The sequence below is a fragment of the Rhinolophus sinicus genome, chromosome X, assembly GCF_036562045.2.
Source record: "Rhinolophus sinicus isolate RSC01 chromosome X, ASM3656204v1, whole genome shotgun sequence".
NCBI classification, from domain to species: Eukaryota; Metazoa; Chordata; class Mammalia; order Chiroptera; family Rhinolophidae; genus Rhinolophus; species Rhinolophus sinicus.
Genome location: NC_133768.1, coordinates 27,085,547 through 27,105,483, shown reverse-complemented (window position 1 = coordinate 27,105,483; position 19,937 = coordinate 27,085,547).

Genomic DNA, 19,937 nt, shown 5'->3' with positions numbered 1-19,937 from the left:
ATGTAAAAATCCTGTGAGTCATGTTCCAAGAAATAATGAGTCTGGGAACCAGTAAGTACTCAAAATGGCAATTTCAACACATAATTCTGTGTAGTTATGATAATGTTAACCTTGCTAAGAAATCTGCATATTACTATTCCAATACTACTCAATACTGTTCATTGGCATTTTCCAGTGTTTGAATATTTGCTACCAGCTATGTTTCTTTGTAAACTTAATATTTTTAATTTATCATATGTTTTATATATCCCTACTGAGTAAAGAGAATGTTGAGCGTTGGAAGTCTGTTAGGAGTAATTTATGATTTTAGGAGCTGATGAACATTTCAGGGAATTCTGATTGCTTGTTCTCAGATCTGAAAGATTAATATTTGTTGGGAATTTGGAAACTCAACCAGCAGCACCCCACACAAATGATGTGGTGGCTAGAGAGAGTAAAGTGGTAACTTATACCAGACCCTGTGACATCCTTGCACACATACAACCCAGCCTATGACTCCTGCTTTCCATTAATATTTCAGTCTTTGGTACATAAAAGTGTTACACTGATCATTAAATTATTAATTTTAAAAGATTGGACTTGATGTTTGAGTTCTGATACTTAATTTGCTCTGGTTCTTAAACTTTCGGAGTTAAGGATCTTTTGTGAGTATGATGAATTATGGTAGAGATTGTCAATTGGGTGTTTCAAAAACCTATATGCCCTTTATGCTAACACCTGCTGTCGGGTTTTATTAAAATAACATGAGAAGTTAAAATTAGTACTACAGGTTTAGGTTGAATGCTAAGGAGAGTAGGTAATGAGTTGTAATTTTTAGGAGAAAACAGTTTCTACAGTTGTCTAAAATAGTTAAATAAATCTGGCAAAAGGCTCGTCTTTGGACTGTGTGATTCTATATATATAATAAATGGAGAAATTTCTAACTTGAGGTATAGGCTTAGCTTTAAAATAGGTGGAAAATAACTTTTGCATGTCTACCATCTTAGATTTCCTCGTAAGATTCAGAAAATTTGTTTACTAGAAAAATATTGTTTGACAATTTATAAAGGAAATAAAAAACAACAACAACACATGTGTGGATGCAAAATGATGTTACCTCCTTGTTCTGTTTTATGTTTCAGTGTATAGCCCATGTATTCCAGAAAAAGGCAATGTAATTAATCACAGGGTAAAATCGAGGGTTTATTATATGGACAAAATTTGACTGTCTCCCACCACCTAAGATACTCTGTGTCCTTTCCCTTTCTCCTTTCTTGACAGTATACCTAGGATTTAGTGTTGTGTGTGTTTGAGATCCACAAATTGTGGTGATTAACCTAGGCCTAATTTCCCTTATTCATTGAATTTCATCCTTCCACAAGGAAGAAAAACCTTTGATTTTTAACTCTGTTTATTTAAAATGACATCCTTTCTGCTGCTGTTAGCATATCTCCAGATAAGGTTCTCAGTGTAATTGTGGTTATCACAATTACCATGTCTGGCTGTTAACAAAAATTGGGCGATTTTAAGGTACATTGTATAGAATGCTGCTAGCTTTGAGTAAGCATGAACCTCTTTATAAAAAAAATTGCGTTACACGAACATTTAAATATTATGATTGTTCATGTTCATAGCATTATTTATAATAGCTAAAACATGCCAGCAACCCAATAGGCCGTTGATGAATGGATAAGCAAAATACGGTAAATTTATGCAATGGGATATTATTCAGCCTTAAAAAGGAAGGAAATCCTGATACATGTTGCTACAACATGGATGAACCTTGAGAGCATTATGTATACTGAGTGAAATAAGCCAGTCACAAAAAATATAAATATTGTATCATTGCACTTATATGAGGTTACTAGAGCAGTCAAAATCATAGAGACAGAAAGTAGAATGGTGCGTTCCAGGGGCTTGAAGAGGAGGGAATGGGGGGTTATTTAATGAGTACAGAGGTTCAGTTTTGCAAGATGAAAAGTTACAGAGATGGATGGTGGTGGTGGTGGTTGCACAACAGTATGAATGTACTTAACATCACTGAACTGTGCCCTTAAAAGTGGTTAAGATAGTACATTTTATGTTACAATTTACAAGAAAAAGTTTTAAAATTCTGATTATAATGCAGTAAAGCATTGTTATTTCACCTATTTAAAAACCTGCCTTTTAAATACAAAAATGAAGTCAAATTATTGAACTCAAGATGCTTTATGAAGTAGCTTGTATTTTTCTGTTGGTAACCATGGGCACTGAAAACTGCAAAAATGTGTAACTGATGATGAGGCAATTTAAAAGTTTTTTTGTAGCTCCATGAAGATCATGCTTAACACTTTTAGAATTAAAAAAAACATCTATTCCTTCTGTGAGAGCAAGGGTCTGCTTCTCATTTCGGTCATAATGTGGACGTGTGGAAATCACAGGAGTACTTGTCTTCTCTGAATTTCAGCCGAGTGGTGGGGTCGCTTCATTTGATTTGTAAAACTGGGATTTATCCTTTGAAGCAGCAGGGCAGCTTTTGCAGGTACAGAAATGGTCTTTGTATTTAAATGTGCTGCCTGGAACACACTCCCATCTGTTTTCTGTAGTTTACACAAAGCATTAGTTCATTTCCAGGGGTTCAAAAATTCTGATTCTAAAGGTTACATGCACACACAGAGAAGCCCGTTGGGATTCGGATTCCAATTTTAGAAAATGTGTGTCCTTTTGTGCCGTGAACATGCCTTGCTATCTCGGCAGTATCTGGGTGCGGAGCCATTATAGTGGCACTTCTTTTCTCTCTAAACTTGTTCCCGTCTTTGTCCTGGTGTGATAGCTCAAAAAGATGAGCAAGTCCCAAGACTAGAATGAAGACATCTGGAGCTTATGATAAGGAAACTACTTGAACCTAGGAGTTCTTTCTGTGTATCTTTCTTTTTTCACGTCCCTTTATACTTTCTAGACCTGAATTCTTCATTGTTAAAAATGACTTGCTATTTGGGAAACTGTCTGTGAGCCTGCTTTATAGCTATAGATAGGGTAATTACACTTTCCAACTGTTCTGGGATAAATTCAATTTTAAATGTTCATGCCTAGTGTCAGACCATGCATCTAGATGTAGGGTTTGGAAAATAGGTTTCTTGTAGCTGCACCGTTCTATTTAAACTTTATTTTGATAAAGTCAGATCATTCACTTATCTGAAAGCTTGCCACTTGTGTTTTTGTACAGCTAAATATGAGTATAAATATTTTTTTCATTATAATTTTTGTGTGCTGCTCTATATTAAAAAGAAAACTTTAGAGTAGCTTTCTATAGCTGAGGAAACTGTGTCCCACTTGTCTGGTCAGAGAATAGTGGCTTAAGAAGTACACAGTAATTGTAATTTACTGTCGACAATTGTTTTCATGACACCTTAGCCTATGTCTAAGTCAATTTTGGTCTTCAGAGGAAAGCTCTGTGAGCAAATTGTGACTCATTGCTTCTCATATTGATGATGAATTTGTATCAGTGGTTATCTATTCCAGACACATATTGGAAAAAGTATCAAGCAGTTTTGAACCTCTTGAGGAGAAAGGCAAATAATGATTTTCTTAAACTGATAAAAGCAACATTAAATATATGAACTCATAGTAATTGAGAAATGAGAATTTCATACTCAATTATTAGGAGAAAATGTCTGCATATCTGGACTTCAAAAGATAGTCACGTAAAAATGCAAAACATTTAAAATAGGCCAGATTTTCTCACTCAAAAATTGTTGATGTAATTTATGTGTATTTGGTATCAGCTTTGTCACAGAATAACAAGTGGAGAAAGGACTGAGTTAAAAATGTTGCCTTGGTCATAGGTTAGGAGTTATTTTGTTTTAGGGAGGATTAACTGCAAAATTCCGAATTATATTGTAGCAGTTCCATGGAATCATAAAGTTGGAAATGTTATATTTATCTTAATCTTCAGGCTATATATATATATATATATATATATATATATATATGAATTTATTTTTTATATAGCTTGGAGTGTATGCTACCCAGGTCCATCTTAAGAGTCTCTTGTGTTAGGTAGGCATTGTTACCTTTGGAGATCCTTTGTAGTATCATATACACTTATTATTTTTAATTTTTATTGGGGAATATTGGGGAACAGTGTATTTTTCCAGGACCCATCAGCTCCAAGTCAAGTGGATTTTTGTTTTTTGTTTTTTTTTCCAGTCTAGTTGTGGAGGGCACAGCTCACTGGCCCATGTGGTAATAGAACCAGTGATGTTGCTGTTACGAACACCATGCTCTAACCAACTGAGCCAACTGGCCAATCCCGAGGCAATATTTTAGGAAGATCACTTTTTAAAAAAGTTTATGCTTATTCTTTTTTTTTTTTTATAACTAAGAAGCATATAAGTTAGGGAGTGGCCATAACTATAAAAGGAGAAGAAAGGGAGTGGACTTATGATTATCTCTTTATGGTTGTAAGTTTTATTCCCAGTATCCTGAAACGTCATAATTTTGTGCCTGGAGTGGCTCTTTTTTCTGTTCTTTATGCTGGACCCTCTGGGTCCTTTTCAATCTACAAACTTATGCTCTTGGTCAATGCATGGCAATTTTCTAATATTCTTAGTAAATTCCTTGCCCTGCATTTTCCCGTTTCATTCTAAAATTCTGTTATTGGATGTTTATGCCTGTGCGTGATCTCTAATTTTCTTACCCTTCTCTGCTATTTTCCACCTGTCTTATGTTGTATCCTGTGTGGTATCCTCAAATTCACCTCTGAACATTTCTATTGGTTTTGTTTTCGTTATTTTTTTATTTTTGTTATTTTTGCTATCATGTATGTAATATCCAAGAAGTATTTTAGCTTTCTGGACATGGCTCTTTATAGTCTCGTGTTGTTTTTATTTTACGAATATCATCTTTGATCTCTGCTTATATTATAAATAATTTTCAAGCATTCTTTATTTTCACATGGTCTTCAACTATATTTACTGTTTGTTTGATTTGAGATTTAGTTATTTTTTTCAAGTTCAGGCTCTCCTCAAATACCTGGTTTTCTTTGGCTGCTAATTGAGGCTTAAGATAGAGACAAAAATGTTAATTAGCATGTCAATATATGTCTTGTCTCTAGAGACATATGTCAATATATGTCTCTGAATATATGGCACGTCTTGTCAGCAGGTCTGAATTATTGTAGTGATTGGGTGTAGTCCTTGCTGTTTCCCCAGGAGGTTCCCAAATGTCTGTATGTTGACGTCTTTTCTGTTGGGACATCTCTTTACCCATAGGGAAACCTTCTGATTTCTTTCTTTGAGGGTAAGAGTAATGGATATAAGTCTGATTACCAGAGTTCTGAACATCAAGTTCGAAAGGAGACTGGTGGTTTTCACCATTCAGTATTATTTAATATTCTCTCATTTTCAGTTCACCTCTACTTTCTCCTTAACTGTACTTTGTTTCCTGCCTCAACATCCTGTCTTAATCAACATTTACAGAGAAGTAACCTCCTTTCTTCTATTGATGTCTGTCAAGTTGGAAAAGGGAACTAAGACTAAGCTGATAATAATATACACTTCAAACGGTCATCTTTTCAACCTTATCCACTCATGTCCATGGTTTCAAAGGTTACAAGTCCCTCAAATTCCTGAGAATTCTTTGGTGCAAATTAGTTTTATTTTTGCTGGTGTCTTATTTTTCTCATGCTGTCTTCCAGTCAAATGGAGCATTCGTTCTTATTTTTCTATTCTCTCTTGGAAATTCTATTAAATTGCTTTTTGGCTCCCAAGACTTTGCCGATACTTTACTATGTTTTCTCTTTTTCTGTTCTTTATCTTCATGTCCTTTTGAATATTTTTCCTATTTGTTCTTTTGCTACCTATCTAATTGAGTTTGGGGAAAGCTGTTAAACATGTATGTTCAATTGGACATAAGGAATGTAGTCAATAATATTGTAATAACTGTGTGGTGTCAAATGGGTACTAGATTTATCAGGGTGATCACTTCATAAGTTATATAATGTCTAATCACTATGTTCTACACCTGAAACTAATATAATATTGTATGTTAACTATAATTGAAAAATATTAAGACAAACAACAAAAAATTAAAACAAACAACAAAAACTGAGTTTTTAGTATTTTCAACCTTTTAGTTGTAGCATCACATTTGATACTCAGATGCTCGTTTTCTGATTTTGTGTTTCCTTTGGAAGATCATGTATATGATGGGGAAATCTAAACTTTTTGCACTATGTATGATATTATCCCACTTAGGTGAATTTCTAAATGCTCCTTCATTGTCTTTATTACTGCATTTTTTATTCACTGAAAGGCAGTTGTGTAGAGAAACTCAAATTATGGGTATTCTGAATATAGTTCACATTTAACTTTGCTTTAGTAATACAGCAGTTGGCCATGTGTTGCCATGGGTTTGGGTTTGTGTGGAGTGACAATTCACAAACATGATTAAACGTTGTACTAGCCCTCCAATCTGCATTTCTTTGTCCATTTTCATGCAGTATCCCCAAATTTTCCAGCACTGAGGGACATCCTGCATTCAATATCTAAACTGAAACGACACCACCAGTCTGCCCCTCCAGCCATATGATTGTAAGAAATCTTCCTACCTCTTATTAGTTTACTCACCCTTAGTAATTCTAAGACACACCCAGGGCTCTAACAAACCCATCTTGCTTGTTGCTTGTCACATCTTTTTTCAGTCTGCTGCTCCAAGCATCGCTGTAGGTCATATTTTTTCATTTTTGTAGATGTATCTCTAGAGTACTGTATTTTCTCCCCAAAATGCTTTCCTCCAAGCATGGATACAAGCTCTTTTTCCTTTCCTTACATTAAAGCTGACACCAGGCTATAGTGTTTGTTGAAGATTCAAGAATAACTGAAAGTAATAGCAGCACATGGTAAGAACACAGTGTGATGTACGAGATCAGACAATTAAGTTTGTGAATTTTTTGCAATGATGTTGCTAACTTTTTTTGATACCAGAGGGATTATTCCTTATGAATTTGTACAAACTGGACAAACAGTGAACCAAGTTTACTATTTGGAAGTGCTGAAAAGGCTGCATGAAAAAGTTAAACGACCTGAACTTTTCGCCAACAATTCATGACTCGTGCATCATGACAATGCACCAGCTCACACGGCACTGTCTGTGAGGGAGTTTTTAGCCAGTAAACAAATAACTGTATTGTAACGCCCTCCCTACTCACCTGACCTGGCCCCCAATGACTTCTTTCTTTACCTGAAAATAAAGGAAATAACTAAAGGAAGACATTGTGATGAGATTCAGGACATCAGGGGGTAATACGATGACAGCCCTGATGGCCATTCCAGAAAAAGAGTTCCAAAGTTGCTTTGAAGGGTGGACTAGGTGCTGGCATCGGTGCATAGCTTCCCAAGGGAGTACTTTGAAGTTGACCGTAGTGATATTTAGCAATGAGGTATATAGCACTTTTTCTAGAATGAGTTTGTGGACGTAGTTGTGAGACCTTGTATGAATGAGACAGTTCGGCTAAAGTCATTGGGCCATGCCCCATCACCAAGGGCTCTTTTCTTTGTCTTCAGTTCAGTACCCTATGGTTGATGCCTGCTCTTCTGTTTCATATCTGGAGTTCCTCTTGGCTCTCAGCAAATAAGGCGACAGAACAATAGTTTTCTCTGATTTCAACCAATGGAAAAAATTCAGTTTACAGTTTACAATTTTTCACCACTGTACTTAATTCCTCAGTTGGAAGTAGTCCATATGAAGTTACTTGGCCAATGTCCAGATTCATTTTTTCGTTGGTGTATAGAAATTTAACTTGAACATTTGATTGACCAAAAGATATCAGTGTGATACCTCTAAGCACATGGAAGGCATCTCTCCAAATATTTCAGTAACTGTCTTTAAGCATTAAGTTAAAAGTCACAGATAGCAGGAAGCTCTTTAACACTTTGTCCTCAATGCATATCAGATAGACCCACCATTTAATAGCCTTCATTCCTCTCTTATAAATAGCTTTCACATTGTCTTAATAATCTGTTGGGTACTTTTCACAGCACTTTACCAATATCGTAATCCTCACATATTATATGATGGAAATACTGTTGTTTTTCTTCCCAATTGGTAAGGAAATATTTGGGGCACAGGGTAAATGAATCGTTTATCTCAGGTTTCACAGCCATTAAGTCATAGAGCCAGGATTCAAATTCAGGCAGTCCAGAGGTGTGATCTTAGGAACTCATGGACCGACCAAGTGTCTCAGGATTTCTAGACCTCATCAGAAGATGAAAGGAACTTCCCCAGGACAAAGATGAAAGGTCTCTGTAGGTTGAGCTACTCACTGCTTCTCCTGATGTTTCTCCCTTCCCAACTTCAATGTCATGATATGTGGGTAGCTAAATATTGTGATGGAAAGAAGTGGAAATTGGAATGGAATTTTGAAATACTCTAGGGAGAAGGATATTTTGCTGCTGCTGCTGTTTGTTTGCTGAATTGTTTTGACCTGTGGAAGTCTTAGGTATTTCTACTGTGTTGTAGCTCTTCTGTATGTCTGATTGACCAGAGGCCTACAAAATGTTCAGAGTTCTTGCAAGTTAAAAATGTCTGTGGCTTGTTTGAAACTTTTCTAGGGACACCTAAGTGACACTATTGAAAAAGGGTACCAGTAGCTTGTATGAAAAATGTAAGCCTCTTAAAATCAAATGTTGGAATGTGGGGATGCTCAGTAGATAATTGTTGCTCAGAACCAGAGAAAGTTTCAGGTAAAATTTAGAAGTGCAGAATAAAACTAGGGGTGAGGTGCTTGCATGTTCAGGCTGCCCTGTTAAAGAATAACTGTTCACCTTCTGCTTGTATGTTGGTCTTGGTTAATGAGTTATCAAGATGGGGAGCTCATTCAGCTTTTTTTCAATGTGGCTTCATAAATTATTCAGCATATTTACCCACATATCATGTAGCTTAAAATTAGATTTAATTCTCTCAAGAATTCTGTGTATAACTTTGCCATACATTTTGTAAAACTAAAATGCACAATTAAATCATACACAAGGGATCTCTAATGTCACCCTCACTGCTTAATGCCACTCTGAAATTCTGTCATTGTCTAGTAATATTGGTAGATAAAATGAAAAGAGAGGCCCATATTAGCTGTGGGTGTGCTGTTCTGTAGATAACAAAAAACATTATATAATTAATACTATGAACATTTTCTAAAATATACAAATAATATAGGGTTGATCACCTTTGTCATATTGAAATAAAAATAAATGCAAATACATCATAGTGATTCGTTCAGTTGCAGTTTTTCAAAACCCACAATATCAAAAAATAACACATTAGCCTCTATATACATTACTTACTTTCTCCCTTTTTTCTCCATTCACTCTATTAGGTTTTCTATTTTGCTCTATTTAATTAAAACATTTTTCTTCCAGGCATTTTGTGTCTTTTCTTTTGTTTTATATCATGATTAAAATCCTTCACTGCTTTTGCATTCTTGTTATGTCCGTATTTTAAGGAGCAGCATTAACTTGTAGATCAGGCATGGACCTGGAGCTCCAGTGTATTTCCCTAAAGTTGAGAATTTATGCAAATGAGAACCAGAGGAGTCTCATAAGTAATTTTCTCTACCAAAGAGATAAATGAAGGGCTGATAGAGGACATTGTGTTACTTCCCTGATGTTGAGTAAAGCTAAAGTCTATTTTAATGCAATAAACTGAGTTTGCAAAACCACAATATTTGATCTTAGAAGCAACTACTCTATCATCTTGATGCCTTTCCTGTCTCTATTTGCAGTTTTTAGCATTATTCTTCCCACTTAAAGGTATACTTAAATCTTTCTTTCACATGCACACAAATGGTCAGAACATTCTTATATAGAAGACTTTAATCTTTCACATTTCCAGTATCCCAACCCCGTATTTTGTCTTTGTTCGTAAATCTTTGAACACATTTGCAAAATATCAATCTGCATATTGTAGTTTCTCTCTGTACATTTGAATTCTGAGTCAGGACACTATGCATGGGCTAGTTCATGCAAATAACAATTGTCCTTGGCTGTAAGGAGAAATTGCCTGGTCAACTCATTTCGGTCCCCAGGAAAATGAACTCAAATTTCAACTCTCCAATGTAATGCATGAAATGACTTTTTAAAATCAGTGCTTAATAGAGAGAACTAAATGGCTGATTGAGGAGAACTGAAACCATACTGAACTAACTAAATCAACCACATCCGGCTTTATATCTTTGTGTTGTGCATAAATATATGCAGCTGTATTAGTTAGAATTGTTGGAATGTATGATGACAAAGAAACCAACCCAAAGCTGCTTGACCTGTCTGTCCATTTCTCATTTCTCCTGGCATACCTGCTTTCCCACCCACCCCCCCCAGTATGTCAAGTTTCTCTGCTAAGTTCCATAGCAGGAAAACAGTGTCCTTCCTGTAGCTCCCACATTGGCATTTTACATGTCCAGCAACGCACAAAGACTGGTTGCAGACTTAGCCCCATTTAAAATTTCATAGAGTGTAATGTCTGATTGGCTCACCTTTTGTCAGGTATCCAGATACAATCTGATCTCTGGGTGAGGCAATAGGGACCGATCTGTGTGAACTGGAGAAAAATAAATCATGTGCTTATTGGCTGGTGGAACCCCTAAAGACTGTCTATTTAATAAATTTAAAAACTAGAGATATGACATTGGCATGGTTATTGTGCTAATTAACAAGCTCTTCTTAATAGATGTTGATGAAATTCTTAGCTAGAGCAGTTTCTTTTCCAGATTTCTCTATGCTTCTTTTATTTTCTTTGTTAGCGTGTGTTTCTCATTAATACTTTTGTTTCTTTCACTGGCCATTGTCCTTTCTGTGGCAGGAATCCCAATTCAAATGGCTTGAAAAACTAGAATATTTATTATCTCACCTACTAGGATGAGCCAACACAAAGGACAGGATTGTCAAATCAGAATCATCTAAATTAGGTGTCTTACCCAGTGTTAGCACTACTAATATCTTGTTTCCCTGAAAATAAGACCTAGCCGGACAATCAGCTCTAATGCGTCATTTGGAGTAAAAATTAATATACCTGGTCTTATTTTATATTAATATAAGACTGGGTCTAATATATAATATAATATAATATAATATAATATAATATAATATAATATAATATAATATATAATGCTGGGTCTTGTATTAATTTTTGCTCCAAAAGACACATTAGAGCTGATTGTCCGGCTAGGTCTTATTTTCCGGGAAACGGTACTAAACAAGGATGCAGACAAAAAAGATCAGACAAATACCATGGAGTCTGACGACGTCCTGTGTCCTCCCCATTTCTTCTTGCACTGGGCATACATAGTAAAAGAGGTTTCACGTGAGGTTCATATATTGTCTTACAAACAAGCAGTGGTTGCGCTATGGAATATCTCCATTTTTGGTCCTGGCTTAAGTAATATTTTTAAGGAAGCCATGCCTTATAATTCCATAGATTATGCATTTACTTACTATAAATAATCCTTATCTGGGGACATCCTGCTAAGAGCGTTCTAGATATTAGGGCTCTTAGTAACAAATACCATGAGTACGTTGACAAGTAGGCCTAGTTATCGGCATATTTACAGGGAAAATAGACCATGTCACCTGCCTTTCTTTCTCTAGAAGCCTCCCCTCAGTAAAGGGAGGGAATGGTAGTAGTCCAGCTGTTTTAATTCCTCCGCCCCACAACAGGGCCTAAATTTTTCATTCTTTCTAGTCCCTTTCCCCCCTCCATTTACCCCCTTCCTTCCTTTTAGTATTGTTTTCTGTCTCTTGGCTTGTTTCCATGTTTACAAAATGGTTGCCACGGATTTAAGCATCATACACTCACACAACGGATTCTACAGGCCAGAATGCAAAGGAATCATTTCAGAAGCTCCCCCAACAGATATTCTTATGTGTTTCATTTGTTATAAATATATGTCTTTTTCTAAACCAATAACTGTTAGGGGGGAAGTAATTACCTCAATCAGAGTGGACTAATAAAGATTCACCCTTGATGTTAAGAAGAGGCCTGGATTCTCCTCTAGAAGAAGTTGATGATACCTGAAGGAATTCCAGTTCTGACTAAGGAAGAAATGGTGGTGGACGGTGGATGTACTGTCTGGGTAGCCCGCTAAGAATATCTGCCATAGTCTTTTAACTTCCTGGTATCTACAGATAATGATAGTTGAACCTAGTCCTCAAATTATATCGGCAGTGGCTCAAAAGCACCTTTACTAAAGTGGTTGCTAAGAGTTTGGAATTTTGCCTCTAAATGGTAGATTATTTCTAATGTTACATTTTTGTTTTATCATCTCTACTTCAAGAAGTTATTTATCACAGAATCTACGTTTCTCATAATTAGTACTTCAAAATTTAATTCAGGATCTTACAGTGTTTTTTCTAAAATAGCTTTTGAATATGACTGCCCTCTATGGTAATAGTGGAAGAAGAGTTTATGTCTTTAATTTAGTGACTAATATTAGAATTTATAGAAATCACCACAATTGCCTGTTTTAAAGTGGCATTTTCTGGGCCTGACTTTAGAAATCCATGTTTAACAGGAATCTCTGGAGGTGCTGGAGCATCCATGTTTTTTAAAATCACTTTTTTAAAAAAAGATTTTATTGGGGAAGGGGAACAGGACTTTATTGGAGAACAGTGTGTACTTCCAGGACTTTTTTTTCAAGTCAAGTTGTTGTCCTTTCAATCTTAGTTGTGGAGGGCGCTGTTCAGCTTCGAGTTGTCCTTTCAGTCTTAGTTGTGGAGGGCGCAGCTCAGCTCCAGGTCCAGTTGCCGTTGCTAGTTGCAGGGGGCACAGCCCACCATCCCTTGCGGGAGTCGAACCTGCAACTTTGTGGTTGAGAGGACGCACTCCAACCAATTGAGCCATCTGTGAGCTCAGCGGCAGCTCAGCTCAAGGTGCCGTGTTCAATCTCAGTTGCAGGGAGCACTGCCCACCATCCCTTGTGGGACTCGAGGAGTTGAACCGGCAACCTTGTGGTTGAGAGCCCCTGGCCCATGTGGGAATTGAACTGGCAGCCTTCGGAGTTAGGAGCATGGAGCTCTAACCGCCTGAGCCACCGGGCTGGCCCTAGATCACTTTTGAGAAATACTATTAATATGCTTGGCATCAGGAAATGAATCTTCCAGGCCTGAGTTCTGCTCAGAATACTGGTTCCTCTTACCCTGAGCCCTTACTTCTGACGTTGTTTATCTTCCACTGCAAATACTGTCTTTGAACACATCATTCCCTAAGTCATTCTTCATCAGTAGGCTCATTGTAGGGGTACTTTTTAAATGACATGCAGTGCATATAGAGTTTATAGAAATAGTCACATTTGCATTATGATTGTAATTATTTCCCATGACTTTTTAACATGTGTCTGGGGTCTCCTCCTCCCCTTATTTCAGCCCTCTTCGTGATCGATAAAGAATCTGGTGAGGAAATAGTTTCTAACAAACCACCAAGTTTTGACTCAAGTAAATTTTTCCGCTCTTCTTATCAGACCATAATTAGAATTCAATGCAGATACCCTTCATGTAGACACTGTGTGACTGCCAATAACTTGATCTTTCAGAGGCATCAAAATCCTGTTGTCTGTTTTCCTCACTTTTATGGACATTTCTTCAAAGAGGACATACAGATGGCCAAAAGACATGAAAAGATCACTAATCATCAGAGAAATGCAAATTAAAAGCACAATGAGCTATCACCTCACACCTGTTAGAATAGGTATCATCAATAAATCAACAAATAAATGCTGGTGAAGATTGGAGAAAAGGGAATCTTTGTGCAGTGTTGGTGGGATTGCAAATTGGTACAGCCACTATGGAAAATGGTTTGGAGATTCCTCAAAAAAATTAAAAATATCTCTGAGATTGTTTCTGTTTAATTTGCTCATTTATTCAGTTCTTTAGGTCCCACATATAAGTGAAATCATGTGGTACTTGTATTTCTCCCTCTGACTTATTTCATTTAGCATAATGTTCTCTAGGTCCATCCATATTGTGGCAAATCATAAGACTTCATTCTTCTTAATGGCTGCGTAATACTCCATTGTGTAAATGTGCCACAGTTTCTTAAGTCTCAGAGATACAGAGGAAAAACTAAGTTGCGAGGTGGGAGCGGGGTGGCGATGAGGGAGAAAGTGAGGGGATTAGAAAGCACAAATTGGTACAATATTCACAATATTACCACAGGTATACGAAAGACAATTTGGGGAATATAATCAATAATGTTGTGAAGATTTTGTAGGGTGTCCGATGGGTGTTTGTCTTACTAGGGTGACCACATCATGGATGGTGTAGAGGCTTGACAGCTGTGCTGTACACTTGAAGCTGAAGCTGAATAATACTGAATGTCAACTATAATTTTTTATACATATATATATATATATATATATATATATATATATATATATATATATATATATAGCCACGGGATGTGGAGTACAGCATAGGGAATAGTGTCAATGGAATTGTAACAGCTATATATGATGTCAGAGGGGTAGTAGATTGGGGGAGGGGGTTATCACTTTGTGAGCGGTGTAAATGTCTATTACATTGTTTTGTACACCTGAAACTAATAAAAAATGCTTTTAATCTAAAAAAAAAACATTAACAATGGAACTACTGTATGACCTAGCAATACCACTTCTGGGTATTTAGTGGAAGAAATCCAAAATACTAATTTGGAAAGATAGGTGCACCCCTATGTTCATTGCAGCACTATTTACAATAGTCAAGATATGGAAGCAACCTAAGTGCACATCAGTAGACGATTGGATAAAGAAGAGGTACATGTATACAATGGATTATTACTCAAACATAAAAAAGAATGAAATCTTAACCATTTGCAACAATATGGATGGACCTAGAGGGTATTATGCTAAGTAAAATAAGTCAGAAAAAGACAAATACCATATGATCTCACTTATATCTAAAGAACAAAAATACACGAAAAAAACAAAACACAGACTCATAGATTGAGAGAACATTTTGATAGTTGTCAGATGGGAGGGGGTGTGGGGGTGGGTGAAAAAGGGGAAGGGATTAAGAAGTCCAAAGCAGTCATGGGGGTGTAAAGTACACCATAGGGAATATAGTCAATAATATGGTAATAACTATGTATAGTGCCGGGTGGGTACTGGACTTACCAGGGAGATAACTGCATAAATTATATAAATACCTAACCACTATGCTGTACACCTGAAACTAATATAAAATAATATTGAACGTCAACTGTAACTGATAAAAATAGTTTTTTAAAAAGTCAAGTCTCCTATGATCAATTTAGTGGATGCTCATGGCCAGAACAGGTTCTGTGATGCTTGTTCTTTTTCCTCACCTTCTTCCTAGCATACCCACATTTCTCACACTTTGTGCATCATTATTTTGCATGTATTAAATTATAATTTCCTGGAGGTAATATGTTTTTGTGTATCTACTGTGCTTAGTACACTGCTTTGGAAAACATTTAAGTGACATAATAGATGAATATGACCACACCTACTTGTCTCAGCTAACATTCATCGTTGGTAGATAACCTGATAGGTTTCTGACAGCATGTCAGATATTTCCTTTAAGAATCTAAGAAACTGAAAATTTCTATGAACACCAAAGTATTACCTATAGATGGATGACATTATACCTGACATACTGTGTATATATCTATGTGCATATAATACACATGATATGCATATGTCTATATATGTAAATATCCTATATACATATGGCTATATGAATATATAGACATATACATGTACTATATACACACATACTGCATGATGTTGAGCGTGTTGTGTATGTATATACATACATAGTATATGACATGTTTATATACACACATGCTGCTTTCAAAGTATATAAAAAGTGCTATTACTCAACGTAAATTCATGTAAAATATCACTGAGCTAGTATCACTTATTTTATATATGCATACACTATAATAAATGGCTATTAAAGTATAATTGATGTTAGAGGTTTTATAATGCTTTGATATTAAAAACGATGTCCTCCTATTTTACATTAGAAACTACTGGTTCCTAGTACACATCATTCTCCCTGAAAATTTTAAATTAAATTCTGTGTGATATGTATTTTAGTTCTCCTTTCTGCATGTCATTATACCTAGTTTAAGTGGTGGATGTTGCCTGTGAGAAAAGGGATACAGGACAAAAGGATGAACAAAACAGTAGGAGTAGTAAAACAGTAGACATTCTTGAGGACAAAAAAAAAAAAGGACTGCAGCGATGGATGGATGGATGGATGGATGGATGGATGGATGGATGGATGGATAGATACCTGTATTAATGCATGTGTGTGCACGCGTGTGTGTGCGTGTGTGTTTTATCGTCATGCTGGCTTAGTCTCTGCCCCCAACTGATTTGGGAGAGATCGGAAAGGGGAGAAAACTAGCCAAGGCTGCGCCCCTCTCTATGGTATTCCAAGTACTTTTTCTGTTTGATTTATTAAAAATCTTTCTGAGGTGAGCATCATTCCTCACCTTTGTTTTACAAGTACATATACTCAATCTCAAACACCAAACTGGTGAGTACACTGGTTTACAAACAAGGTCTGTCTGATTCCAAACCCATATTTGTTCCCCTGTAGGGAAGTGCCTTTTGAATTTTTACCACGTGTGCTCTGGAGTCTGAGCAGATGTATGATAATGTCTCAGAACCACGAAGGAGTTAGCAGAGCTGAGATTCCCAGTTTATACTTCCACAGATTTTGTATCAAGTATTCCACATGTGAATTTTGTTGAAAGGGAAGTTAGTTCGTTAAATTTCTTTAGAGCTAATGCTAAGTTTATTTGAAGGGCCTGGAAGATGACTGTATTTCCAGAGCTTAGCACTCTAACCCAATCTCAGGCAAACAGAGCTATCGCTTTGGAAAATATTGAAGCATGAGATGGGAGCAAAGAAACGATTCCCAGGGACACCCACAACTTCACATTAAATGGTTCTCAAACATTGCCTTAAATTTGTAATGAAAATCAAAGAGAAATGTTTCATTTTTCATAAGTGGAGTAATTTAACTATATTATTCATCAGTAGTATTTTAGTCAACAGTGTGGAACAATGGCAACCACAGAAAAGTTTATTGTCTTTATTAAGGGAAAATATAAAATATTTACACATGTGTAAATGTATAGTCATATATTAGCAGTTTTAAGAATCTAAGCCATTATAAATTTTCAGTTGTATTTGTTTAACATTGGTTAAAATAGTTTTTCTGTCATTTTAGGGAAAATAGAAATTACTATTTACTGGAATGCAAAGATGTTTATATACATATGGGGACTCTAATAGCACTAAAATTAGGATAATTAGACTTAACAAAAATTTCAAATTTGCAAACTGTTGCAGAAGTAATACGGTGTTTCCCCAAAGATAAGACCGGGTCTTATATTAATTTTTGCTCCAAATGACGCATTAGGACTTATGTTCAGGGGATGTCATCCTGAAAAATCATGGTAGGGCTTATTTTCCGGTTAGGTCTTATTTTCGGGGAAACACGGTATATTGTCAAATCATGTAAAGTGCCCTAAAAGGGATCAGCTGTTCCAGAGTAGCCTAGGATATATGTTGTAACTTCTCTAAACCTCATTTTATTTCCTGATAAAATAGGAATCTGATGTATTTTATAGTGTGTTTGTGAGGATTAAATGAGTATTAAATAAGGCAATAGTTAAAGATATTTGAACACGGACTTCTTGCCATGGGTCACTTCATATAATCTAACACAGCTAAGAAGGATTAAATAGCTTGTGCAAGTTCATGCAGCTAAGAAGCATGAAGCAGGACTCAAATCTGGGCAGTCTGATTCAAGAGCCTGTGCTTTGGACTGCTGTCTTGAACTTCTTGCTATGACTGATCAATAAGTGGATGGAAAAAGTATTCAGTGCATAAATGTTGAAGATTATCATTAAAATATTTAAAAATATATGTTCTGGGAATAAAAAATAATCTTTTTTTTCAAAACATTAGAAAATACATTGTGGATTCCCTTTGATTGGTTTATTTCTAGCCGTATCAAAAAAGAGTCAGGTCAATTTCCCTTGATTTGTTCTTAGTGAATCAATTGCTCCCTTTTCTAAATTCACTTGAAGTATTTGTTCCAAATATTGCTGCACATTGACCTTAATTCTTCTGCTATATTTTTCTGCTTTAAAAGTTGGAAAACTTTTTCATCTCTAGAATTAATGTTTCATGAAAGCTTCATGATTTCGTAAAGATAATCAATAATGAACTAACAGTAATACTTGGTAGTTCTTTTGTGCCCTGAAATTTAATTAATAAAGACCTGGACCTCTGGACTTACTGAAAGGATGAGTTCTCCTTTAATAACTTGGTTATCCCCACTTAAATTTGTTCTGGGCCCTAGAGTTTGATGATTGCTCTCTCTGGGTAACAATTGGCCCGTCAAATAGAGATTTGAAAACTCATTTTCATTTCATGGAATTTAACTGTCTTTTTTTGACATTTGATCTAGGCCTTTCTTGGTCATTTTCTTGCTTGATATATAACTTGCTTTCCCTTTTGGCATGTCACTCTGTGTTGCCTGATTACTTTGTGTGCTTTGTATTTCTTGGTGCCTGTTTTTATAATGTATTTATACTATTCTTATTTGTATTTATTTTCGGTTATTCTCCACTCCACCCCACCCCCACACCACCTGCTTTTTGGTGTCTCTTAAACTTTTGCTTAAAAAGTATAAGGATAGCTATATTGTATCCTACAGATGTTCCTTTTGTTTTTCTTTATGGGGTCTTACCTAAATATGCCAATAGAAATGAATTTTTAGCATTTTACATTGTTTTGAAGAGATGTGTATGTATTTCAGAGTTTGTATTCATGATGCCACACCTGCCTCTCCATGCTTTCAAATCTATCTTTTATTTGACTTTATCTTGAATGTGCTTTCTTAGTATTTATAGTAAATATCTGCCTCTGGTGTTTCATTCCTTCTTCTTAACACATGAAGATTTACAAGCTTCCCATAGCTTTCATGCGATCCATCAGCTTTTGTTGTTTTGAATCACAATTAAGTTGATTGTAGACAGTTTCCCTGTTGATCGCCTTATGTTGAGTTGGAATTGTAGCAACATAGGCAAGACTTCATCAGATATTCTCATCTTAGCAGAATGAGATTTCCATTATATGTACATGAACATCGAAGTCCCTCTTAGAGATGTACCAACATACATTGTATTGAATGTTAAATCTTGAAATCAATATTCCATTGAAATAAAAGTAAAAGTCACACCTATCTTCGAATGTGCTTTTTATGTATTTATCTAAAATAAATTTCATAATTTTATTTAACATTTTAGAAATCAATTTTAAGTTACGCTTCATAGAGTTCAGTACTGTCAGCTCCTACTTTGCTTTTACAGTCACTGTAACTCACATTTATGATACCAAAGTATTTACTTTCAACCCTGGTAACAGAAGCGGAAGTTATGTAGGGGCAACTCAATTTCTCTACAACATATACTACTTCATATTTATTGTATTCTTTATTATGTCTGGATCAAAGGCAATTTTTCATGACATTTCACATGATTTTGGATATATTTCTCCTTTGGTTTGAGGTGGTCAAGTTGGCAGTCTGCTTTTAATTATCTTTAAAAGATACAAAGAATTCTTAAATAGGAATTTTTCTTGAGGACCATGACTTAAAAGCAGGACAATAACTAAAGAGTAAATTCAGTCTTTAAAATTTGTATTTTAATATTATGAATATTAGCACACAAAACAAGTGTAGAAACCCCCCAAACTGTAAAATTAAGTTATAATCTAATCTCTCTTCTCTTCCTTATAGTAAATGCTTATTAATATTTTTCAACTACCTAAAGATATGTAGGAAATACAATTTCTTAATATGTATATTAGAGTCTGCTTCCCTATTTAACTACTTGAAAATTACTAAGAAAATGTAATTCTTAGTAATGACAATAATCATTTGTTATTG